At 37.1% G+C, this 26,711-nt stretch overlaps 1 protein-coding gene across 1 annotated transcript in view; it reads right to left on the bottom strand.

Moving 5' to 3' along the window:
- The window catches only part of LOC143669621 (low-density lipoprotein receptor-related protein 1-like), a 71,937-nt gene that overhangs the window by 37,922 nt on the left and 7,304 nt on the right, over positions 1–26,711 (bottom strand). The gene's annotated exons all lie outside the window — the stretch shown is intronic.

Below are 26,711 nucleotides of genomic sequence, written 5' to 3'. Positions count from 1 at the left end.
TTCTCCACAATCTCTCTGGCATCTGAGAACCCTGGGGTGGCGTTTTAGTTTGCTAAGTTGCAGAATGCAATATACCAGAAATGCATTGGCTTTTACAAAGGGGATTTAAGTTACAAATTTACAGTTCTAAGGTTATAAAATTGTCCCAATTAAGACATCGATAAGAGGATACTTTCATAAAAAAATGGCCAATCATGTCCAGGATTTCTGTGCCAGCTGGGAAGGCACGTGGCTGGTCCTTTGCTCCCAGGTTGCATTGCTTTCAGCTTCTGATTCCAGTAGCTTTCTATGTTCCAGATTTCTATTTGGAATTGGCATCTCCAAATTCTATGTCTAGGCATCTGCTCTCTGCATTGGCTCAGAGCTCTCTCTCTCTCTCTCTCTCTCTCTCTCTCTCTCTCTCTCTCTCTCTCTCTCTCTCTCTCTCTCTCTCTCTCTCTCTCTCTCTCTCTCTCTTTCTCTGTGAGCTCTTTTAAGAACCTCAGTAAACTAATTAAGACCCACCTTGAATGGGTGGGGCCACATCTCCATGGAAATAATCTAATCAAACGATCCAGCCCACAGGATTGGATTAAAAGATTGTGGCTTTTGTGGGATACATAATAGTTTCAAACAAGTACAGGTGGTAACACTCTTCCTGAACAATGCCCTCTGCAAGCCCTGGGGCATACTCACCCTTTACACATACATGGATGGATCCACTCTCTTGACCAATGAAGATGTCTTCACTCCAGACCTCAATTTCCATAGTTCTGCCTTTGAAGTCATTTTTCCTTCAATCTATCCCTTTTCTGTCCCTTTTAGTCCAGGCTGGCAATGGTTCTGTTCATATAGATATTGGAGGGAACTTTATGGTTCTGCAAGCAGTACACAGGGGTCCCGACCATCAGACAATAGGGCTCTCCAATCCTGACTTGTTCGGAAATGGTTCTATGTTCAGCTAAATCCTCACACAGGGCATTCTTCTCTGTGGACTCACTTTCTGGGAGCTCAGAATTTTCCAAACCATCCATTTCTGGTTTCCTTGTACCCAGGAGCATATCCCTTTGCTTTTGCATGTTACTATAAGCTGCAAGGAGAAGCCAGACTGCAGCTAAACATCCAACCTCATCACTTTCAAATTCTGCCTTCCATCAGGCATCAAGTCTCAATTTTTCCAGTATTCTGCCATTTTTATTTAAGTTGTCTAATTTGATGGAGTGCAGTTGTTCATACTCCCCCTTTCAATTCTAATTTTATTTATTTGCATCTTCTCTCTTTTTTCTTTGTCAGTCTTACTTAAACGTTACCAATTTTATTCATCTTGTCAACAACTTTTGATTTGCTGATTCTCTATTTTTTATTCTCAATTTCATTTATTTATACTCTAATCATTGTTATTTCTTTCTTTCAACTTGCTTTGGAAAGATTAATTACTTGTTCTTTTCTTAGCTCCTCCATGTGTGCACTTAGGTCTTTGACTTTAGCTCTTTTTTCTTTTTTAACATAGACATTTATGTCTATAAATGTCCCTCTCTTGCTGACTTCCCTAAGTTTTGATATGCTGTGTTCTCATTTTAATTTGTCTCAAGATATTTACTGATTTCTCTCACAGTTTCTTCTTCTACCCACTAATTGTTTAAGATTGTGTCACTTAACCTCCATATATTTGTGAATTTTCTGGTTCTCCACCTGTTATTGATTTCCATCTTCATTCTACCATTGTCAAGAAAGTGCTTTGTATAATTTCAATCTTTTTAAAATATTGAGGCTTGTTTTGTGACCGAACATGTGATCTATCCTGAAAAATGATCCATGAGTACATGAGAAGAAAGTATATCCTGCTGTTTTGCAGTGCAATGTTCTATATATGCCTGTTTGGTGTAGTTCCTTTATTACATTATTACAGTTCTCTGTTTCCTTATTGATCCTCTGTCTAGATGTTCTATCTACTGATGGGAGTGGTGTATTGAAGTCTCTAACTATTATTGGAATGAAGCCTATTTCTTCCTTCATTTTTGTCAGCGTTTGCCTCATATTTTGGGGGGACATCCTGGATAGATGCATAAATGTGTATATATAATTTCTTCTTGGTGGATTGTCCCTTTTATTAATATAGTGTCCTCCTTTGTCTCTTATAACAGTTTTGCATGTAAAGTCTACTTTGTCCAATATTATTATAGCTACCCCAGCTCTTTTTTGGTTACTGTTTGCATGGAATAACTTTTTGCAACCTTTCACTTTCACCCTATTTGTGTCCTTGGGTTTAAAGTGAGTCTCTTGTAGATAGCATATAGATGGATCATATATTTTTATCCATCCTGCTAATCTGTGCCTTTTGATTGGGGTGTTTAATCATTAACATTCAATGATATTTCTGTATAGGTAGTAATTAATTCAACCACTTTATCCTTTGATCTTTATATGCCATATGTTACTTTTGTCTCTTTTTACCCTTTTAGTTACCCTTATGGATAATCTTCATTTATATACTCTCCTTCAAACCTCTATTTCCTTTCTTTTCCTTTCAGTCTGCAGAACTCCTTTTATTATATGTTGTAGGGTAGTTCTCATGTGGACAAACTTTCTCAGTTTCTGTTTATATGTGAATATTATAAACTTTCCATTTTTGAAGGAGAACTTTGCTGGATAAAGTATTCTTGGCTGGCAGTTTTTCTCTTTCAGTATCTTAAATATATCATACCACTGTCTTCTTGGTGTCACAGTTTCTGATGAAAAAAAATCTGCACTTTGCCCTATTGTGTTTCTTTTGTATATGATGTATTACTTTTCTCTTGCTGTTTTTCAGGATTATATCCATACCTTTGGTACATGATGTTATTTTGTAGTATGTGTCTTGGAGTAGGTCTATTAGGGATTTATTCTGTTTGTTACATTGTGCTTCTTGAACATGTATACTGAGGTCCTTCAGAAAAGCTGGGAAATTTTCAGCTGTTATTTCCCGACATATTCTTTCTGACCCTTTTTCTTTCTTTTCTCCTTCTAGAACACCCTTGACATGCATAAACATGCATGTCATTCAAATCCCTGAGACCCAGCTCAATTTTTCCCATTCATTTCTTTGTCTGTTCCAGTGTCTGTAAGATTTCAACTGTCCTGTCTTCTAGATCACAAATTCTCTCTTTTGCCTGCTCAAGTCTGCTTTTGTATGCCTCTAGCTTATTTCAATCTCTTCTATTGTGTCTTTCATTCACATCATTTCCTTTATGTTTCCTTTTATATTTTCAATCTCTTCTTTGTGCCACATAGCATCTTCTTAAAATCCTTTATCTCTTTAGCCATATTTCCCTCATCTCCTGGAACTGATTTAGGGGATTTATTTGAACATCTTTGATTAGCTGTCCCAAATTCTGGATCTCCTCTGAAGTTTTAAATTTTTCCTGTGACTGAGCCATATCTTTCTTTTTCTTAGTAGGGGTTGTAATTTTTTGCTGATATCTAGGTATATGATTATCTTGATGAGTTTACTCTGGAAGTCAGTTTCCTTCTCTTGCCTTGGGTTTTCTTTTAGATTGGCTTTGTATTAAGGCTCTTCTTTGACACATGGTTCAATTCATTCTAGACTTATAGAAGAGTTTGTTTAACTGTCAGGTTTTTCCAACTTTTAGCTATTTGATTCTTGGAAATACAGTACAATTTTTTGAGATCGCACTATTTGTACAATTATTTCACCCCCAGGAGGAAGCTTTCTTTCCCCTATTCCTTCTCTGGGAATATTGGTCTTTTCTATTTGTTTTTATTTGCCTCTTTTTTAATGCTCCTTTTGATGCTCTAGATGCTTTTGTGTAGAGGGCAAGTTTGGGAGGAGGGTCACACTGGAGAGGACTTTCCTAAGCTTGTGTTTCCTGAGTCTGTATTCCTCAGGGCCAGGGACTTTTGAAGATGACACAGTAACCTAGAGAGGAGATCCAGAAGGATGCCATACTTTTCTATGATAGCTTTCCTGGCCTGCCCAACAGATGGCGCTCTTCAGTGGACTGTTTCCTGCTGTCTTAAAGTGTTACTGCACCTTTTAGTCTCAACCAACTTTGCCCCTTTTGGGGGCATGTTTGAAACAGAGGCTGACAACCACTTTTGTCTGGAGTGGGTTGAAACCATAGCTCAGAATCAGGACTCAGGCATCTGAATTTGTTAATCAAAAGCTGCGAACAGTGCTGGGCTATTGTCCTCCCGTTCTTTCCTTGGGGAAGTACCACCTTTTAGCAAACTGTTCCCTTCAGCCCCCAGAAGGCACTGTGCCTCTAAATCACCCCCACTTCCACCCCACTTCCACCCCTGCCAAGAGCAAGGTTGAAATGGAGGCTCCTGGCTGCTTCTTGTCCTGGGTGGGCTGAAACTATAGCTGCCCTAAGAGTCAGGACCTAATGATCTGAGTTCACTACACAGAAGCCATGATCAGTGTTCAGCCAGACCCCCTACCCCACTTCACTGTTGGGGAAGAGGACTTTTATTTCCAACCAGGGACTATAGCCCAGAGTGGATTGCTGAAAGAGTGTGGGATGGGAACTAGCCTCCACAGCATAGAGATTTCTACTCACAGTTCTTCATTTGAGTTTAGTTTATCAGTTTCTTCCTTCTGTTCTTCCTTTGATGGTATACAGTACCCTTCTGGTTTCTGGGGCTCCTGAACAGTTGTTTCAGACAATTCTTGGATGTTTACTACATTCTCTGGAGCATAAACTGAGTCTTAGAGCTCCCTAATCTGCCATCTTACCCCAAGTAGCACTCCCTCATATCCCTTTGTAATCTTTCCCTCATACCCTCCCTGCCCACAGTGCCTGTGGGCAACCACTTCAATTTGTTTCTGTTGTCAACTCTCTGTCTTCTTTAACGAAACTTATTACATGTAGATTAGGTTCTTGAAGTTATCCCACAGCTTTCTGATGCTTTTAACAATGGGAATTTATTAATGTACAAACTTGTAGTCTAAAGTTGTAAGACTGTCCAAATCAAGGCATCAACAGGCAATCTGATGATCCTAGACTCCTCTGGCAAATGACAAAGAAATGGCCATGTCTGCAGGTCCTTTGCTCCCAGGTTTCATTACTTTCAGCTTTTGGCTGCTCCATGTGTGACCTTCTTTCTGAGCTTCTGTGTGTCTTTCTTTGTCTTCTGTATCCACAGGACAATTCATCCTCTTTTCTTAGCCACTCTTGCCATTGCCTGATGGGCTCTTGAAGAAAGTGAGCATGGTGGTAGAGATGGAGTTTATGCATGGGCTCAGCAACATGGACTTCCACTCACCAAGGCCAAACTGGTTACAGCTACTGCTGAGTTCTGAATCTACCAGCAGCAGAGGCTCACACTCAGTCCCTGATATGATACCACTACTGAGGTGATCAGCCTGCTATCTGATGGCAAGTTGATTATACTGGATCCCTTCCATCATGGAAGGGGCAGCAATTTGTTCTAACTGGAATAAACACATAATCCAGATATGGGTTTTCCTGCCCTGCATACAATGCTTCAGCAAAAACTACCATCCATGACTTGCAGAATGTCTTCACCACCATCTATGTATCCCACACAGCATTGCTTCTGATCAAGGAACCCACTTCATAGTAAATGAAGTGCAGGAATGGGCACATTCTCATGGAATTCTCTGGTCTTACCATGTTCTCTGTCACCCAGTGGTAGCTGTGTTAATAAAGTGGTGGAATGGCCTTTTGAAGACCCAATTATGGTGCCAACCAAGTGGCAATACCTTACAGAGCTGGGGCAATTTTCTCCAGGAGGCTGTGCACACTTTGAATCAGCATCCACTCTAAGGTGCCGTTTCTCCCATAACCAGGATTCATTTGTCCAGGAATCAAGGGGTTGAAATAGGAGTGGCATCACTCAATACCACCCTTAGTGATCCACTAGGAAAAATTTTACTTCCTGTCCTTGAAACCTTAAGTTCTGCTGGACTACAGATCTTAGTTCCAAAAGGAGGAGTGCTCCTTCCAGGGGACACAACAAAGATTTTGAACTGGAAGTTAAGACTGCCACATGGCCATTTTAGGCTTCTCATGCTATTGAGTCAATAGGCATGAAAGGGGATTACTGTTCTATATGGGATGATTGATACTGACTATCAAGGCGAAATAGGACTACAACTGCACAATGGAGGTAAAGAAGTGTTTTCCTGGAATACAGGAAATTCCCTAGGGTGTCTCTTAGTACTCAGATGCCCTGTGATTAAATTCAATGAAATACAGCAAACAACCCAATCCAGGCAGGACTACCAATGGCCCAGAAACTTCAGGAATGGAGGTGTTCTAGTTTGCTAGCTGCTGGAATGCAATATACCAGAAACAGAATGGCTTTTTAAAAAGGGAATTTAATAAGTTGCTAGTTTATAGTTCTAAGGCCAAGAAAATGTTCCAATTAAAACAAGTCTATAGAAATGTCCAATCAAAGGCATCCAGAGAAAGATAACTTGGTTCAAGAAGGCCAATGAAGTTTCTCTCTCAAGTGAGAAGGTACATGGAAAACATAGCCAGGGCTTCTCTCTCAGCTGGAAGGGCACACAGTGAGCATGGCATCATCTGCTAGCTTTCTCTCCTGGCTTCTGGTTTCATGAAGCTCCCCGGGAGGCATTTTCCTTCTTCATCTCCAAAGGTCACTGGCTGGTGGACTCTGCTTCTCATGGCTATGTTGGTCTTCTCTGCTTTTTCTAAATCTCTCATTCTACAGAATGTTTCCTCTTTTATAGGAACTAATCAAAACCAATCCTGCAACTAATCAAAACCAACCCAAATGGGTGGAGACACACCTCTACCTAATCCAGTTTAACAACCACTCTTGATTAAATCACATCTCCAGGGAGATGATCTAATTACAGTTCGAAACATATAATACTGAATAGGGATTAGAAGAAATGGTTGCCTTTACAAAATGGGGTTAGGATTAAAACATGACTTTTCTAGAGTACATACATCATTTCAAACCAGCACAGGCGGTCTGGGTCATCCCACCTGGCAAAGAGCCATGGCCAGCTGAAGTGTATGATGAGGGTAGCAGGAACATAGAATGGGTAGTAGAAGAAAGTTGTAATAAATATTAGCTATGACCATGGGACCAATTATAGAACTGAGAACTGTGACTGTATGAATATTTCCTCCCTGTTTTGTTATGAGTATGTTTGCATTTGTACATAAGCAAATACCCTGTTTTCCTCATATGACATAAGTTGTATTTTTCATGTTATAGTATTTAAGTCATAGGATATGAAGTTTAAGAGTGAATGTTACTCTCACACCCTATTCTGGATTAATGTAGAGTATTTCCAGCTGTACACAGGACAACTGAGTATTGTTAGGTGAAACATATGTCTGTTACTGTGTTCTATTTGGAAATTAAGCATGTTTCAAGATGGTGTATATAGCTGCCAAGTTGACAGGGGGTACACTGTGATGATTAGGTTCTGCTGTCAGCGTGGCCAAGTGATGATGCCCAATTGTCTGGTCAGGCAAGCATTGGCCTTACTGTTTCTGCAAAGGTATTTCATGGCTGGTTGATAAACCAGAAGGCTGCTGTATTCAATCATCAGTCAGTTGATTGCATCTGTGGCTGATTACATGTGCAATCAACAAGGTCATGCCTCCCACCAAGATAATCCAATCAGCTGAAGACTGTTAAGGAGGTAGAGAGACTTTTTCACTGCTTCTTCAGCCAGTGAGCCTTTCCTGCGGAGTTCATCCAGACCCTTTATAGGAGCTGCCAGCTTCACAGCCTGCCCTGCAGATTTTGCACTCTTCCATTCCCGCAGTTATGTGAAACACCTTTATAAATCCCGTATCTACAGATATCTCCTGTTGGTTATGTTTCTCTATAGAACCCTGAGAATATAGCTATGTGTTTCTCTCTTTTATTTCATCCTCTTATACAAGAGTCCAGCAAGATGATCTAAGACCCACCTGATGCATGCCTCAACTGAAATAGCCTAATCAAAGGTCCCACCCACTATAGGTCTACACCCACAGGAATGGATTAACTTTAAGCACATGATGGTATGGGGGTACATACAGCTTCAAACTATTACACTATTTCTTTCCCTCTACTCAATTTGTGTTTCGTTTGCTCATCTTTTTTCTGTTTCTTCCAGGTCTGAGGTTAGGCCACTGATTGCAAATATCTCTTTTTCCCTGAGGTGAGCATTTGGAGCTGTAAGTTTTCCTCGCAATGCCTTTGCTGCATCCCATAAATTTTGGTGTGTTTTATTTTCATTTTCATTCATGTCAAGATATTACTTAATTTCCCTTGTGATTTCTTCTTTGACCTATTTGTTGTTTAAGAATGTGTCATTTAATTTCCACTTATTTTGGATTTTCCAGTTCTCCCTGTTTTATTGATGTCTATCTTTATTCCATTGTGGTCAGAGAAGATGTATTGCAGATTTCAATATATTTAAGTACTGAGACTTGTTTTGTAACTTAGCATATAGTTTATCTGGAGAATGACCCATGTGCACTAAAGAAGAATGCAGATTCTGTTGTTGTTGGGTGAAGTTCTATATATATATATGTATATATGTTTGTCATATCTAGTTAATATATAGTATTGTTCAAGTCTTCTATTTCATTATTGATCTGCTGTTTAGATGTTTTATCCTTTATTGAAAGTGGTATGTTGAAGTTTTCTACTATTAATGTTGAACTGTCTATTTTTCTCTTCAAATCTGTCAATGTTTGCTTGATATATTTTGGGTGCATATATACTTATAATTGCACAGGGTCCTTCTTTCTCCCTTGTAATAGTTTTTTACTTAAAGCCTATTTTATCTGATATTAGTATAGCTATCCCAGCTCTCTTTTGGGTGCTATTGACATGGAATATTTTTTTCATCCTTTCACTTTTACCCTACTTGTTTCTTTGAATTTAAAATGAGCCTCTTGTAAACAGCCAATAGCTTATGGATAAGCTTTCTTATCCATTCTGTCAATCTCTCCCCTGTGACTGGAGAGTCATACCATTTAGATTTAAAGCAACTACCAATAATTCAGGGCTTTCTTCTACCATTTTGATATTTATTCTTCATAAGTTTTACACCTTTTTTGTCTCTCAATCCTTCCATTAATGACTACTTTCATATTTATTTGATTTTGGGGGTAGTGTACCATTTTGAGTCCATTGACATTTCTTTCTGTATATATTTTCAGATATTTTTTCACTTACCAAGAGGCCTAAAGTTAACATACTAACTTTTTAACAATCATGTTTGATAAGATACCAACTTAACTTCAATAGCATACACAAACACTGTTACTTACGCCCCTCTGGTTTCTCACCTTTTTGTTGTAATTTTTACAAATTATAACCAAAATTATATTATTCATCCTTATCTTTTATGCATGTGCATTTTAGAACATAAGTAATAAAAAAAAGTGGAGTTACATACAAAAATACTGTAAAAGTGTATTGGAGTTTATAATTATCAATATAGTTATCTTTACTGGGGTTCTTTATTTCCCTGTGCCACCTCCATCCATAGTCTAGTGTTCTTTCCTAACACTCTTAAGAATTCCTTTTGGCATGTAGAGCAAGTCTATTGGTGAAAAAAACCCTCAGTTTTGTCTATCTGGGAATGTTTTAAACTCTCCTTCATTTTTTTATTAAAACTTTTTCATTAGAGAAGTTGTGGGTTTACAGAACGATCATGCACAAACTACAGAATTCTCATCGACTTCCCCAACATTTGCATTGATGAGGAAAATATGTAACAATCGACAATAGCACTTTTTTGTAATTATACTATATTTTTAACAGTAGTTACATTTGTTACAATTCATGGAAGATTATTAAATAGTACTATTAACTTCTGTCCATAGCTTATGTAGGGTAGAGGTATTTCTCCCCATATTCCCAACACATCACTATTAATTTTTATTAATTTTTATTTCATGCATGTCTTTATTTTATTACTCATCTTCCCATATACTGGTTAAAGGGAGTGTCAGTCCCAAGGATTTTATAATCATGTGGTCACATGATGAAAACTATACAGTTATACAATCATTATTAAAGATCAAGACTACTGGGCTACATGTCAACAATTTTAGGCATTTCCTTCTGAATATTCTAATACACCAAAAACTTAACAGAAATACCTACATAATGAGTCAGTAGCCACAATCATTTGTTAAATCCTAACTTCACAGTTAACTGCATTCCTCTCATTTGATCATTCTCTCAATCTTCAGGCATAGCTGAGCAAAGACTATTATACTTCTTTGTACTGGAAAGGGATGTTGACATTATGGAGTAAAGGAATGAAATAGGTTGATATTCTTGGAAAGCCTGGTACCTCTGGGTTTCAAGGCTTATCTGGCATGGATGCTATAAGGAGGCTTTGTTTCTGATAAAATAAACTTAATGATAAAACTTTTTAGAGTCTTACATAAAGTCCAGGGTATTCTTTAAGGTTTTCAGAAATACTGTTGGTTGGGGTTTGGCATATATGGCAATTTGCAATATCTTGCTGAAGCTTGCAGAAGAATCACCTCCAGAATGACCTCTTGACTCTATTTGAAATCTCTTAGCCACAAACTTCATTTTGTTTCAGTTCTCTTTCTCCTTTTGGTCAAGAATGAATTGTTAATCCCATGATGCCAAGTCCAGGTACATCGCTGAGAGTCATGTCCCACGCTGCCAGGGAGAATTACCCTCCTGGACTCATATCCCACATGGGGTGAGGGTAGTGAGTTCATTTGCAGAGTTTGGCTTAGAGAGAGAAGCTACATCTGAGCAGCAAAAGAGGTTCTCTGTGGGTGACTATTATGCATAATTATAAGTGGGCCCAGTTTTGCTATTACAGAAATAAGTTTCATATGGGTAAGCCTCAAGATAGAGGGCTTGGCTCATTAAATTGGGAGTCCCTAATGCTTGAGAGCATGTCAGGAATTCCCCACATGGGGAAGTTTAATGGTTCCAAATTTTTCCTTCATTGCCATAAAGGACTTTGTGAATACTTTTTTAGTTTCTGCCTCAAATACTCTGTAATGTATCAGGGTACTACTATAACTTTTACAGAATACTCAGATCTAATTCCATAATTTAGGTTTCATGCAATTAGGCTGTTTAAATAAACTGACCATTCAGGTTAAATTAGCATGCTACAGAAAATTTAAATTTTGGACAAAATAAACACCTCTTCCTTTGTTTATCAAAATGAGATCTAACTGAAGTCTGATCTCTTTTTCAGCTTAACAGTCACTGTATGGGGTAATGTTGACTTTCAGAGCTGCAAAACCCTAACTCTAGTCTCAGGTGTCACACAGATACCCAAAGTTCTAGGGAATTACCAGATTATACACACAAAAAAACACAGCATCTCAGGATGTAGGGATAACAATTAAAACTCAGGGTCAAATGTGACTGCTGTAAGAGTTTATAATCGAGGAACCTTTACAATGACTCTTATTGAACATTCTGTACTCTTTAATCATTGATTGCCCTATCTCTGTCCAAAATCTATCTCCTGATAACCAATGCTCTCAAATTCTCAGAGTTTACTCATTATAGTTAGTTTATATCAATGAGGCAATGCAACATTTGTCCTTTCTTTTCTGGTTTATTTCACACAACATAATGTCCTCAAGTTTCACCTTGTTGCACATCTCATGACTTCATTCCTTTCTGCAACCATACAGCATTCCATCATATATATATATATACAACAGTTTGTCCTTTCACTCATCAGCTGATGTATCCTTGGGCCATCTCCATCTATTGGCATTCATGAATGTGGCTCCCAAAAACACCAGTGTGCAAATGTCTATTAATGTCCCTGCTTTCAGTTATTCTGAGTTAATCTAGTATTCTAAGTTAATTTAATAGATGGATCATAGGATCATATGGCAGCCCTATATTTAGCCTCCTGTGGAATTACCACACTGCCCTCCACAGAGGCTGCACCATTCTACTTCCTTATCAACATCTTCCCTCTCTCCACACCTTTTCCAGCACTTGCATCTTTCTGTTTTTTCTTCAATTTTATTGTGATATATTCACACACCACACAAACCACCCAAAGAATACAGACAATGGCTGACAGTATCATCATACAGTTGTGCATACAGCCCCATGATTGATTTCAGAACATTTTCATTACTCCAGAACAGAACTAAGAACAAAAAAAAAAGAATAAAGCCACTGTGGCTCAGCAAGCAGAATTCTCACCTGCCATGTTGGAGACCCAGGTTTGATTCCTGGTGCCTGCCCATACAAAAAAACAAATAATGGAAAAAAAAAATAAACCCAATCAAATGACCATAGATCTCAGGGTCTATTTCCAAACTTTCAATTCAATTACATTGATCAATATGTCTATCTTTGTGCCAATACCATGCTGTTTTGACCATGGTGGCTTTATAATAAGCTTTAAAGTCAGGAAGTGTAAGCCCTCCCATTTTGTTCTTTTTAGGATGCTTTTGGCTGCTTTTGGCTATTTGAGGTCCTTTTCCCTTCCAAATAAATTTAATAACTAACCTTTCCACATCTACACAGTAGGTTGTTTGAATTTTGTTTGGTATTGCATTAAATCTATAGATCAATTTGGATAAATTCACATGTTAATAACATTTAGCCTTCTTATTCATGAACAAGGAATGTCTCTAAACCCCTTAGGTCTTCTTTGAATTCTTTTAGCAATGGTTTGTCATTTTCTGTGTACACATCCTTTAAATCCTTGGTAAAGTTCACTCCTAGATACTTGATTCTTTTAGTTGTTATTACAAATGAAACTTTTTCTTAATTGCTTCCTTGATTATGTGATCACTAGTGTATAGAATTTTGTATGTTAAACTTGGATCCTGCCACTTTGCTGAATTTGTTTATTAGCTCAAGTAGCTTTGTTGTAGATTTCTCAGAATTTTCCAATCATGTCATCTGCAAATAATGAGAGTTGTACTTTTTTTCTTATCTGGATGGCTTTTATTTCTTTTTCTTGCCTAATTGCTCTAGCTAGAACTCTAGCACAATGTGAAATAACAGTGGACATCCTTGTCTCATTTGTGATTTCAGGGGAAAGGCTTTCATTTTCTCACCATTGAGCATGATGCTGGGTATGGGTTTTTCATATATGCACTCTAACATATTGAGAAAGTTTCCTTTGACTCCTACCTTTTGAAGTGTTTTTATCAAGAAAGGATGTTGAATTTTGTTGAATGCCTTTACTACACCAATCAAGATGATCATGTGATTTTTCCCTTTCAATTTGTTAATGTATTATATTAACTTTATTGATTTTCTTGTGTTGAACCACCCTTGCTTGCCTGGTATAAACCTCACTTCGCTGTGGCGTATAATTCTTTTAATGTGTCATTGGATTCAATTTGCAGGTATTGTCTTAAGAATTTTTACATCTATATTCATTAGAAAGAGTGGTCTATAGTTTTCCTTTTTTTGTAATATTTTTGGCAGGTTTTGGCATTAGAGTGGTCTTTCCTTCATAGAATGAGTTAAGTAGTGTTCCCTTTTCTTCCATATTTTGAAAGAGTTTGACCAAGAATGATGTTAAATTGTAAAATTCCCCTGTGAAACTATCTGGCCTGGGATTTTCTTTGTACAGATATTTTAGATGACTTATAATTGGTCTGTTGAAGTCTCTATTTCCTCTCAAGTCAGTATAGAATGTTTTGGTGTGTTTCTAGAAAACTATACATTTCATCTAAATTGTCTAGTTTGTTGGCATACAGTTGTTCATAATATCCTCTTATGATTTTTCTTTATTTCTTTGGGATCCATAGTAATGAACCCTCCCCTCTAATTTCTGATTTTATTATTTGCATCCTCTCTCTTTTGACCTTGTCAGTCTACCTAAGGATTTGCTAATCTTGTTCATCTTCTCAAAGAACCAACTTTTGGTTTTATTGATTCTCTCTATTTGTTGATATTGTGTTCTCCAATTCATTCATTTCTGCTTTAATATTTGTTATTTATTTTTCTTCTATTTGCTTCAGGGTTAGATTTCTGCCCTTTCCCTAGTTTCTTTGCTTTTTCAGATAGGTCTGTGTTTCAGCCATTTCTTCTTTTTTAATGTAGGCATTTAGAGTTACAAATTTCCCTCTCAGTACCACTTTCACTGCATCACATAGGTTTTGATGTGTTACAATCCCATTTTCTTTCATCTCCAGAAATTTACTGACTTCTCTTACAATTTTTACTTTGACTCACTGATTGTTTAAGAGTGTGTCTAACCTCCATATATTTGTGTAAGCTTTGGTTCTTCGGTGGCTGATTTCCAGCTTTAATTTATTATGATCGGATAAAGTACTTCGAATGATTTCAATCCTTTTAAAATGATCTTGCCTGAAAAAATGATCTATCCTGGAGAATGTTCCATGAACACTTGAGAAGAATGTTTATCCTGGTGTTTTGGGGTACAACAACCTATATGTCTGTTAGGTCTAATTCATTTATCATATTGTTTAAGTTATCTATTTCCTTACTGATTCTCTGTCTAGTTGTTCTACCTAAAAAAGAGAGTGGTATGTTGAAGTCTCCCATTATTATCATAGAAATGCCTATTGCTTCCTTTAGTTTTGCTAGTGTTTGATGCATGTACTTTGGAGCTCTTTGATTGGGTGCATAAATAGTTATGGTTGTTATTTCTTCTTGATGAATTGTCCTTTCTATTAATATATAGTGTTCCTCCTCATTTCTTATGACATCTTTATATTTAAAGTCTCTTCTAGTTTGCTAACTGCCAGAATGCAACACACCAGAGACAGATTGGCTTTTAATAAAAGGGGATTTATTTAGTTAATATATGGTTCTTCAGAGGAAAGGCAGCTAACTTTCAACTGAGGTTCTTTCTTATGTGGGAAGGCACAGGACAATCTCTGCTGGCATTCTCTCCAGGCCTCTGGGTTCCAACAACTTTCTGCAGAGTGATTCCTTTCTGCATCTCCAAAGGCCTGGACTGAGCTGCGAATGCTGAGATGAAGTATGCTGAGCTGCTTAGGCTGTGCTACATTGAGCTCTCTCATTTAAGCACCAGCCAATTAAATCAAACATCATTCATTGCAGCAAGCACACCTCTTAGCTGACTGCAGATGTAATCAGCAACAGATGAGGTTCACACACCATTGGCTTATGTCCCCAGCAATAGATCTAGACATCTTCACCTGGCCAAGTTGACAATGAACCTAATTATCACAAATTCTTTCTTGTCTGATATTAGTATAGTTACCCCAGCTTTCTTTTGGTTACTACTTGCCTAGAATATCACTTTTCCACCCTTTAACTTTCAACCTATTTGCATCTTTGGGTCTAAGATGAGTCTTTTGTAAACAGGATATAGCTGGATCATATTTTTAAATCCATTCTACCAATTACTTAGAGAGTTTAATCCATTAACATTCAAAGTTATTACTGTAAAGGCAGTTCTTGATTCAACCATCTTATCCTTTGATTTTTGTCAGATCTATTTTTCCCCCTCTCTTTTTCTCCTTTAAGTTACTCTTGTTAAACTCATCAATTCTGTGCCCTTCTCCAGATCTCTCCTCTCTTTCTTTTCTCAGCCAACAGAACTCCGTTTAGTATTTCTTGTAGGGCAGATCTCATGTTAACAAATTCCCTCAGCATTTATTTATCTGTGAAAATTTTAAACTCTCCCTCAATTTTGAAAGTGTTCTAGTTTGCTAGGTGTTGGAATATGGTATGACAGAAACAGAACAGCTTTTAAAAAGGGGAATTTATTAAGTTGTACACTTACAGTTCTAAGGCCATGAAAATGTCCAAATTAAGGCAAGCCTATGAAAATGTCCAAATTAAGGCACCAACAAGAGGTTATTTTCACTCAAGAAAGGCCAATGAAGTTCAGGGTTTCTCTCTCAGCTAGAAGGGCACATGGCAATGTCTGCTAGCTTTGTTTCTGGGCTTCTTGTTTCATGAAGGTCCCAGGGGACATTTTTCTTCTTCATCTCCAAAGGTCTCTGGCTGCATGGGCTCTGATTGCTCTTAAGCTTTTTCCAAAATGGTTTCCTCTCAAAGGGCTCCAGTAGCAACCCCACCTTGAATGGATGGGGACACATCACCATGCAACCCATCAAATCAAAAGTCATCACCCACAATTGGGTGGGTCACATCTCCATGGGAACAAATAAAAAGTTCCCACCCAGCAATACTGAATGAAAATTAAAGGACATGGCTTTTCTGGAGTCCATAACAGATTCAAACCAGCACAGACAGCTTTGCTGGATAAAGAATTCTTGGCTGGCAATTTTTCTTTCAGAATTATTAAATATTTCATACCACATTCTTCTCATGTCCAGAGTACCCAATGAGTAATCAGCATGTAGTCTTATGTGGCTTTCCTTGTATGTGTGATTCACTTTTTGCTTGCTGCTTTCAGGACACTTTCTTTCTCTTCAGTAATTGACAGTCTTATTTGTTTGTTTCTTGGAGTGCATCTATTTGGATTTATTCTATTTTGTGTTTGTTGGGCTTCTTTGATTTTCAAATTTGTGTCTTTTATAAGGGTTGGGAAGTTTTCCTCAATTATCTCCTCAAATAACCTTTCTAGGCCTTTACTCTTCTCTTCTTCTAAGAAATCACTGATTCTTATATTTCAGCACATCCTGGTGTCAATCATTTCCCTGAGATCCAATTCAAATTTTCCCATTTTTTCACCATTTGTTCTTTTGTGCAGTTGAATTCTGTTGCTCTGTCCTCTAGTTTGCTTATTCTTTCTTCTGCCCCTTCAAATCTGCTGTTATGTGTCTCTTGTATATTTTTCTTTTGATCTAAAGTATCTTTCATTTCCAAAAGATCTGCTATTTTTCTATTTATTCTTTCAATTTCTTCTTTATGCTCTTTTAGTGTCTTTTGATATCCCTTATGTTTTTAGCTAACCCATTGAATATATTTAGAAGATTTGTTTGAACATCTTTGTTTTGACATTCCAAAGTTTGTGTCTTCTCTGGCTTTTTAATTTGGTCATTGTTTGGCCATTGGTTCAGGGGTCACTGAACCCACACAGTTCCAAAAGCCTGCAGGGCAAACTCGGTTAGATTTTAAGATCTGAGAGTGATTCATCCTTAAGGCTTGGAAGAGTGGCAGTTGCATCCTTTCCAAGGGCTTACATGGTGGCCTTGTTCTTTCCAAACACTGGGATAAGGGTTGCATCCTTGGAGGGCACTGGAGAGACCACCTTTTCCTCAGTTCCACTCTCTCCAAGCATCAGCGCAGTACCCGGGCTCTCTGCCATCTTTTAGGAAAACCCTCAACCCACTCAAAACTATTGACTAGCAGCAAGTCCCTCTTCACACTTTCCATGTGGATGGGTGGGTCTGCTCTCCTGGCCAGAGATTTCTTGGCTTAAGACCTTAGCTTCTGTGGTTCTGCCTTTAAAGTAATTTTTCCTTCAATTTGTCCCATTTCTGTCCCTTTTAGTCCAGACTGGCAGTGGTTCCATTTATACAAATGCCACAACATTCTTGTGAGTTTTCTATACAGTATGCAGGAATCATAACTATCACCCAGTTGTGGTGGTACCTTTTGATTCAGCAATTTTCATGGAGATGTGTCTCTACTCATTCAAGGTAGGGTTGTTATTGGAGTCCTTTAAGAAGGAAGCATTTTGGAAAAAGCTTCAGTGCCAACAGAGTCCACACAGCCAGAGACTTTTAGAGATGCAGAAGGAAAATGCCCCCAGGGAAGCCTTATGAAATGAGGAGAGAAAGCTAGCAGATATCGCCATGTGCTCTCCCAGGTGACTGAGGTATTCTAAATGGCACCAGCCTTTCTTGAATGAAGGTAACCTCTTTTTGGTGCCTTAATTTGGACATTTTCATGGCCTTAGAACTATAAACTTGCAACTTAATAAATTCTCTTTTTAAAAGCCACTCCATTTATGGTATATTGCGTTTCAGCAGCTTGTTCAAACTAAAACAGCTTGCTTCTTCCTGTTGTCGTTAGCATTCTAGCTAGCTCTGATCCTTGGGTTCTTTGGCATTTCTGTCACATAGCGGTGCCCTCTCCTTTCTTTTCTGGATTCCCACTGACTTCCATTTCCAGCTCTTCCCCATGGCTTTCTCTCTATAACTGAATTTCTTTTGCTTATGAAATAGCCACATAATCTGGAATAAGAGCAACCCTCATTCCCTTGGCCACATCTTAACTAAAAGTAACATCTTCAGAAGGTCCTATTCACAGGTTAAGATTAAGAATATTTCTAAATCAGAGTACATAATTCAATTTGCCATGCAATCATATATAGGATACACCACCCAACAACAGCAGAACACAAATTCTTCTCAGGAACATATGCAATATATTCCAAGATAAACAACATATTAGACCACAAGAAAATCTCAATAACTTTAATAAGATTTCAATCATGCAAAGCATCTTTTCCAATAAATGAAGCGAAAAGTCAATAACAAAAAGAAAAATAGAAAGCTCAGGAATATGTGGAAATTAAATAACACACTCTTAAAAAATGAACGCGCCAAAGAAAAAATACCAAGGGAAATTAAAATATACTTAGAGACAAATTAAAATGCAACACAGCATGTTGAGACTTAGGAAATGCAGTAAATGCAGTACTGAGAGGAAATTTATGGCTTTAAGTATCTTCCTTAAATAAGAAGTAGAATCTCAAATCAATAATATAACTGCATACCTTAAAGAATTAGAAAATAAGAGAAAATCAAACCAAAGATAGCAGAAGAAAGAGATAATAAAGATAAGAGTAAAGATAAAATAGAGAATAAAAAAATATATAATTAACAGTCAATTTTTGTTTCTTTGAAGAAACCAATAAAACTGATCAAACTTTAACTAGACTGATAAAACCAAAAGGACATGTTCAGAAATGAAAGTGGGGACATTACTACCAATCTTAGAGATATATAAACGATTATAGAAGAATATTGATAAACAGTATACCAACAAAGTAGATATTCTAGATGAAATGGGGAAATTGCCAGAAACACACAACTTACCTAAACTGACTCAAGAAGAAATAGAAAATCTGAACAAACTTTTAATGAGTAAGGAGATGAAATTATTAATCAGAATCTCCCCAAAAAGAAAGACCCAGGACCAGATGGCTTCGCTGGTAAATTCAACTAAACATTTAAGGAAGAATTAACACCAATCTTTGCAAACTCTTCCGAAGAATTCAATAAGAGGGAACACCTCCTAAGTCATTCTTGGAGGCCAGAATTACCTTGATATCAAAGCCTGAAAAAGATACAACATAAAAAGAAAACTAAAGACCATTATCCCTTAGGACTATAGATGCAAAAGACACTCACCAAAATACCACCAAACTGAATCCAACGGCATACTGAAGGATTATATAATGAATGCTCTAGTTTGCAAGCTGCTGAAAATCATAGACCAGAAATGGAATGGCTTTTAAAATGGGAATTTATTAAGTTGCACATTTACAGTTTTAAGGATGTGAAAATGTCCAATATTAAAGTAAGGTTATAGAAATGTCCAATCTAAGGCACCCAGGGAAATAGATCTTGGCTCAAGAACGTTGATGACATTCAGAGTTTCTTTGTCTCAGCTGGAAGGACACATGGTGAAGTCTGTTAGCTTCTTCTCCCAGCTTTTTGTTTCATGAAGCTCCCCCAGGGGCATTTTCCTTTTACATCTCCAGAGGTCCCCGGCTCTGTGGACTCTAAAGCTTTTTCCAAAATGGTTCCCTCTTAAAGGGCTCCAGTAAGCAACCCCACTTTGAATGGGGAAGATATATCTCTATGGAAAACTTCTAAACAAAAGTTACCACGCACAATTGGGTTGGTTGCATCTCCATGGACACAATCAAAAAGCTCCCACCCAGAAATATTAGTGGGGATAAAAGAACTTGGCTTTTCTGGGGTACACAACAGGTTCAAAGCCGCACAATGACCATGTAAGATTCATCCCAAGAATGCAAGGGTTGTTCAACATACAAAAACAACCATTGTAATACACCATATTAATAGAATAAAAAGAAAAACATAATAATCAAAATTGTTGCAGAAAAAGGACTAAACAAAATTCAACACCTTTTCATGACAAAAATACTTAACAAACAGGTAATAGAAGGGAACTTCCTCCAAACCATAAAGGACATTTATAAAAAACCTTCAGTTAATATATTCAATGGTGAAGGAATGAAAGCTTTCCTCCTAAGATCAGTAACAAGACAAAGATGCCAGTCTTCATCACTGCTATCCAACAGTGTACTGGAAGTTCTAGCCAGGACAATTAGACAAGGAAGAGAAATAAAAGGGACCCAAACTGGAGAGGAAGAAACAAAACTATATCTATCCACAGATGATGTGATTCTAGATATAGAAAATTCCAAAGAATAGTACCCACAAGGACATGCTAGAACTAAAAAAAATGAAATTAGCAAAGTTGGGGATATAAGATCAATACCCCAATACACCAGCAATGGAGAATCTGAAAAGGATATTAACAAGTCCATCACATTTATAATAGCATCAAAAAATACCTAGCAATAAATTTATAAATAATAGCATCAAAAAATACCACTGAAAATGATAAAATATTGCTGAGGGAAATTAAAGAAACCTAAATAACTGGAAGGATTCCTATGATAATGGATTGAAACACTCAATATTATAAAGATGGCAATACTACCCAAAGTGTTATACAGATTCAAAGCGATGTCTATCAAAATCCCAATGGCTGCCAAAAACTAAAGGACAAATACTGTATGGTCCCACTGATGTGAACGGACATTCGAGAATAAACTTGAAATATGTCATTGGTAACAGAGTTCAGCAGGAGTTAGAAACAGGGTAAGACAATGGGTAATTGAAGCTGAAGGGATACAGACTGTGCAACAGGACTAGATACAAAAACTCAAAAATGGACAGCACAATAATACCTAATTGTAAAGTAATCATGTTAAAACACTGAATGAAGCTGCATCTGAGCTATAGGGGTTTTTTTGTTTTTGTTTGCTTGTTTGTTTGTTTGTTTGTTGTTGTTGTTTTTTACTATTATTACTACTTTTATTTCTTTTCTTTATATTAACATTTTATATCTTTTTCTGTTGTGTTGCTAGTTCCTCTAAACCGATGCAAATGTACTAAGAAACGATGATCATGCATCTATGTGATGATGTTAAGAATTACTGAGTGCATATGTAGAACGGTATGATTTCTAAATGTTGTGTTAATTTCTTTTTTTTTTTTCTTTCCGTTAATAAAAAAATAAAAAAATAAAGGAAAAAAAAATCCCAATGGCTTTTTTGACAGAAATGGAAAAGCTGATCTTCAAAATCATATGAAATTACTAGGGGCCCCAAATAGCCAAAACAATTTTGAAAAAAGCAAAATGAAGTTACAGGACCAATACACCCAATTTCAAAACTAACTATAAAAGAACTATAATCAAAACAATGTGGTACTGGCATAAGGATAGGTGTGCTGGTTTGAAAGGATGTATGTACCCTAGAAAAGCCATGTTTTAATCTTAATCCCATTTTGTAAAGGCAGCTGTTTCTTCTAATCCCTATTCAGTACTGTATGTTTGAAACTATAATTAGGTCATCTCCCTGGAGATGTAATTCAGTCAAGAGTGGTTGTCAAGCTGGATTAGGTGGAGATATGTCTCCACCCATTAGGGTAGGTCTTGATTAGTTTTCTGGAATCCTATAAAAGAGGAAACATTTTGGAGAATGAGGAGATTTCAGAGAGAACAGATGAGAACGACATAGCCATGAGAAGCAGAGAGTCCACTAGCCGGTGACCTTTGGAGATGAAGAAGAAAAATGCCTCTCAGGGAGCTTCATGAATCAGGAAGCCAGGAGAGAAAGTTAGCAGATGATGCTGTGTTTGCCACAAGACTTGCCAGATGTGAGAGAAACCCTGACCGTGTTTGCCATGTGCCTTCTCACTTGAGAGAGAAACCCTGAACTTCATCGGCCTTCTTGAACCAAGGTATCGTTCCCTGGATACCTTAGACTGGGCATTTCTATAGACTTGTTTTAATTGGGACATTTTCTTGGCCTTAGAGCTGTAAACTAGCAACTTATTAAATTCCCTTTTTAAAAGCCATTTTGTTCCTGATATATTGTATCCTGGTAGCTAGCAAACTAAAACAATAGGCATATAGATGAATGGAATAAAATTGAGGGCCCAGAAATGAACTCATATTTCTGTGGCTAACTGATTATTTATAAGGGTGCCAAGTTCATTCAATGGGGAAAGAACAGCCTTTTCCATAAACGGTGCTGGGAAAACTGTATATCCACAAGCAAAAGAATGAATGAAGTTTACCCCATCTCATACTATAAACAGTTATTCAAAATGGATAAATAACCTAAATTATTAGCTAAAACTATAAAACTTTTAGAAGAAAAATTAAGGGTAAATCTCTTGACCTTGGATTTGGCAGTGGATTCTTAGATATGACACCAAAAGCATGAGAAACAACAACAAAGAAACAGATAAATTTGACTTCACCCAGAGTTAAAACTTTTGTGCATCAAAAGGCATTATCAAAAAAGTTAGAAGGCAACCTACAGAATAGGAGAAAATAGTTGCAAATTATATATCTGTTAAGGGACTTGTTTGCAGAATGTATGATCCAAAAATAAAAGACAGACAGCCCAATTTAAAAATAGAGGGAAATTTTAAATAGGCATTTCACTACAGAAGATATACAAATGGCCTATAAGGAAATGAAAAGGTGCTCAACTTTATTAGTCATTTGGGAAATACAAATCAAACCACAGTGAGATACCACTTCACACCGACAAGGATGACACTTTTTAAAAAAACAGAAAATAAATGTTGGTGAGGATGTGAAGAAATCGGAATCTTCATACATTGCTGATGGGAATATACAATGTTGTAGTCATTGTAGAATACAGTGTGACGGTTCCATTTAAAGTAAAACATAGAAATACCATGTGACCCAGCAGTTCCTTCCTAGGTGGATACCCAAAAGAACTTTGAAAGCAAATACTTGAACTCAAACAAATACTTATACATGAACTTCTATAGCAGCACTATTCATAATAGCCAAAAGGTGAAAACAACCCCAATATCAATCAACAGATGAATGGATAAACACTTTGTGATATGTACATATGATGGAATAAACCATACAAAAATGATGAAGTACCAATATATGCCACATGTGGATAAACCTTGAAAATATTACATTAAAAAAAGAAGCTAGATCCAAAAGGTTGGCATTGTATGATACCACTTAAATAAAATATCCAGAATGGGCAAATCCGTACAGACAGAAAGCAGATTGGTGGTTGCCAGGCACTAGGAAAAAAGGGAAATGGGCAACTGCTTAAGGAATGTAAGGTTTTCTTTGGGTATGATGAAAATGTTCTGGAAGTAGATAGAGGTGGTGGTGAATACAGTAAATGCCACTTAATTGTACACTTGAAACTGGTTAATTTATGTTATGTGAATTTTACCATCAAAATTTTTTTAGTGGAGTCAGAGTGACTATTCAATTTTGGTATATTGATGGAGAATTCTAACTTTAAATATGAGTTAAAAGAAGAGATATATACAGTAAAATTTGCAATGCTTTAGGGGAAAGAGAACAGGACAAAGAATACCAGAAATCAAAGTCCTAAATAATCTGGAAGAAATCTGAAAAGGGGAAAAACAAGAAAGAAGGTATGCATTCAATTTATCAGATACTACAGAAATGTAAATGGACTGAATTCCAGTATCAGATGACAAAGACCCCAAGATTGGGTTAAGAAATAATGTCAAGTTATATCTGTCAAGTTATATGCTCTCTCCAAGAAACACTTGAACATTTTCCCAGAGAAGATGTGAAAATTAAGGAATAAGCAAAGATAAATCAGGCATATGCAAACCAAATAACAAGAGGTTAAATGAGATTCAAAAGTATTATAGGGGATAAAAATTTTCCACAGATAAAATTCACAATCTAATTTCCACATGTTATTAGACAATTTCTAATGTTATTAGGGAAAACATGGTACAAATCAAAGAACTTAGAGTATGTTTTGACACTTGCAAGAAAGGTAGAGGTAAATTCAACATGCATGTACTGGCTTGGTGACCACAGAAGCCACCTCCATGGCTGTGGGAAAGTCCACCTAAGTGCTTGTCAAGGAGACAATCTGCAAAGCCAGATTTCGGGGAGGGCTGGTGGATCTTGCTCAAGTTGGTTATGCGATCATCCAGTTCTTTGATGGAATTCATCTGCTCAGTCATTTAATGAGTCTTAATGCAGTCACACGAAGTCATCTTTGTCAGCGACCGGTTTGTGTAGTTCCAGTAGTGGATGATTCACACTTTCAAGGGCAGGGCACACTGGGTTGCATTCAGCCTCCTCTCTGAGTCATCACTGTCTGGTTTCATAAAATCCTGAAGGAGAATTCTGCCCCCTCCTTAATTCTGCATCTTCATAAGGATCACAGCAGGTTCTTCTCCTCATGAGACTGGTGAAGAAAATATTTGGCAGAGTTCTTCAAAGTCACATCATCAGGGTCAAAGTAGAAAAAAATGAACAGAAGTAAGAGGTGTAGAGCTCCAGTTTGATCTCACGACTGATGGACCCTTCACGGTACTGGTTTTATTTCTGACCGCGCCTGACAGGGGGCTTGGTCATCAGGCAGGGGGCTGAGGAGAGGCAGGGGCAGGGGCTGTACCCTGCTGGACAAGTGGGGTGAGGAAGGAGGTTAACCTTGGGGCACGCAGGTGGGTGGGCTGTCAGGAGGAGGGGGCCAAGACTGATTCTATTCAAGCATTGTTGAAGCAGAAACTTCTAGAGACTCTACACACGTTGTTTTTAATGTCTATGGAACATTTATAAAAATTTGGCCTCAGAGAGAAATTTAATATAATTTTAAAAGAATTGTATTACAGCCAAGAGATTTTACAGCCCATAATGCAAAACTAACGAGTACAAAAATAATTATAATTTAAAAATTAGTAGCTAACTAGAAATTGATAAACAGCCTTTTAACAAAACTGAGTTTACAAGTAAAAAATTAATTAAAAGAAAATACTTTATATAAAACTAATGTGGTATGGATAAAGTTAAATTCAGAAGGCAATTTCCCATTGAAATGTTTTTACTACTTTTGTTTTAATTGGAAATTAGTAACAAATTGAACCTAAGAAACTAATGCTATAACAAAATTAAAAGGAAATGATGTTAATTCAACTTGCCAACCACAACCAACACCATTCCTGCCAATGCTAAAGAACACCTAGGGCATTATACAAGATTCCACTAAGGTTCCATGTACTAGGGTAATTTGCCAAAACCTACAATCTCCAGGTAGGTCCCTGGACCAGATAAGTCCTGAAATGCAAAGGGGTCAACCCTTCCAGAACATCAACTAGTTCCATTCCTCTATCTCATGTTACTGACAGCCCCATCCAACATGAAAAAGTTACAATGGGCATAGCCCCAACACCCCTAATAAGCGGAAGAAAGACCAAAGGTGATGGTGGAGTTCTACAGGGAAGGTCGGGTTTAACGAATAAGTATGAGTGCTGAATCATTATACTGATATTTCTTTTCGCCTCCAGTACCTTAGAGCAACTAGAAATAAAAACCTAAACTTGTGGAATTGTAACCCATACCAAACTCTGAAATCTGTTCTACAACTAATTGTTGCAATACACTTTGAAATTTATTGCTTTTATGTATATATGTTATTTAAGGAGAAGGAGAAGTGTAACAGAGCAGATAGGATTTAACAAACGAGTATGACTGCTGAATCATTATATTGATATTTCTGTTGGTCTCCAGTGTCTTGGAGTAGCTAGAAGAAAAAACGAAAAATCACAGAACTGTAACCCATACCAAACTTTAAAATCTGTTCTGTAACCACTTGTTAAAACGTACTTGGAGATTTACTGCTTTTTTGTATTTATGTTGTATTTCACAATTTTAAAAAAAGGTTTTAAAAAAGGAAATGATGTCAATTTAATAGTGAAATAGATAATAAGGATAAAGTTTATAGATAAATTTGAAACTACTACTAAAATGGATTTCTCTCCTCACAAATCAATTAATATAAAAGGAATAAAATTAAAATATGCATCAAAAGTGAGAAAAGAGTTCTATATATAGTTAAGAAAGTTTTAAAATATTATAGAAAGTTTCAGGTAATGGTGAACTGCATAATTCGGACCAAACTGCTTGTTAATATCAGCAAGAAAATCTGAACAAGCAAGAATTGTCAGTTTAAGGGTAGCAGAGAAACAACCATGTTATAAAAAATTATGAGGCACTCATCTGAGAAAAGTGAAATCACATTTAAGTTCCCTTTTAAGGCATCTGCTTATTCTGAAAGCAGTGGCTGAGAGGCTGAGCAGCTGGAGAGATCACAGGGCCAGGGAGACAAAAATTGGTTGTCTAGACCTGCTAAAGATGAGGATTTTGATGAACTGCCCAGTTTTTCAGTTGGGACTCCAAAGGACTACTCCATAAGAGTAAGAGTGAACTGGAAATAGACAAGCTTTTGTAGAGACTGAAGCTCAGTCTCAAAACATGTGAATGCCTTTCTGGATTATGATGATCCAGGATTCCCAGGGTCTCTAGACAACTACTGGAAGCCATTATTTAAAAGAGAGTGAGAGAGAGAAAGAGGTAGATAACTTCATCCTGGGCTTCGAATAACCATTATATTGCATGTGCAACACTCAATTAAAAATAACTGGGCATATAAAGAGCCAGACAATGGAGTAAACCCAAGAGAAGCAATATAAAGTAGAAACACACCTACAGATGGT

Source organism: Tamandua tetradactyla, chromosome 26, assembly GCF_023851605.1.
Source record: "Tamandua tetradactyla isolate mTamTet1 chromosome 26, mTamTet1.pri, whole genome shotgun sequence".
Lineage (NCBI taxonomy): Eukaryota > Metazoa > Chordata > Mammalia > Pilosa > Myrmecophagidae > Tamandua > Tamandua tetradactyla.
The sequence above is the reverse complement of the archived record's forward strand: the minus strand, read 5'-3'. Positions and strand labels throughout refer to the sequence as shown.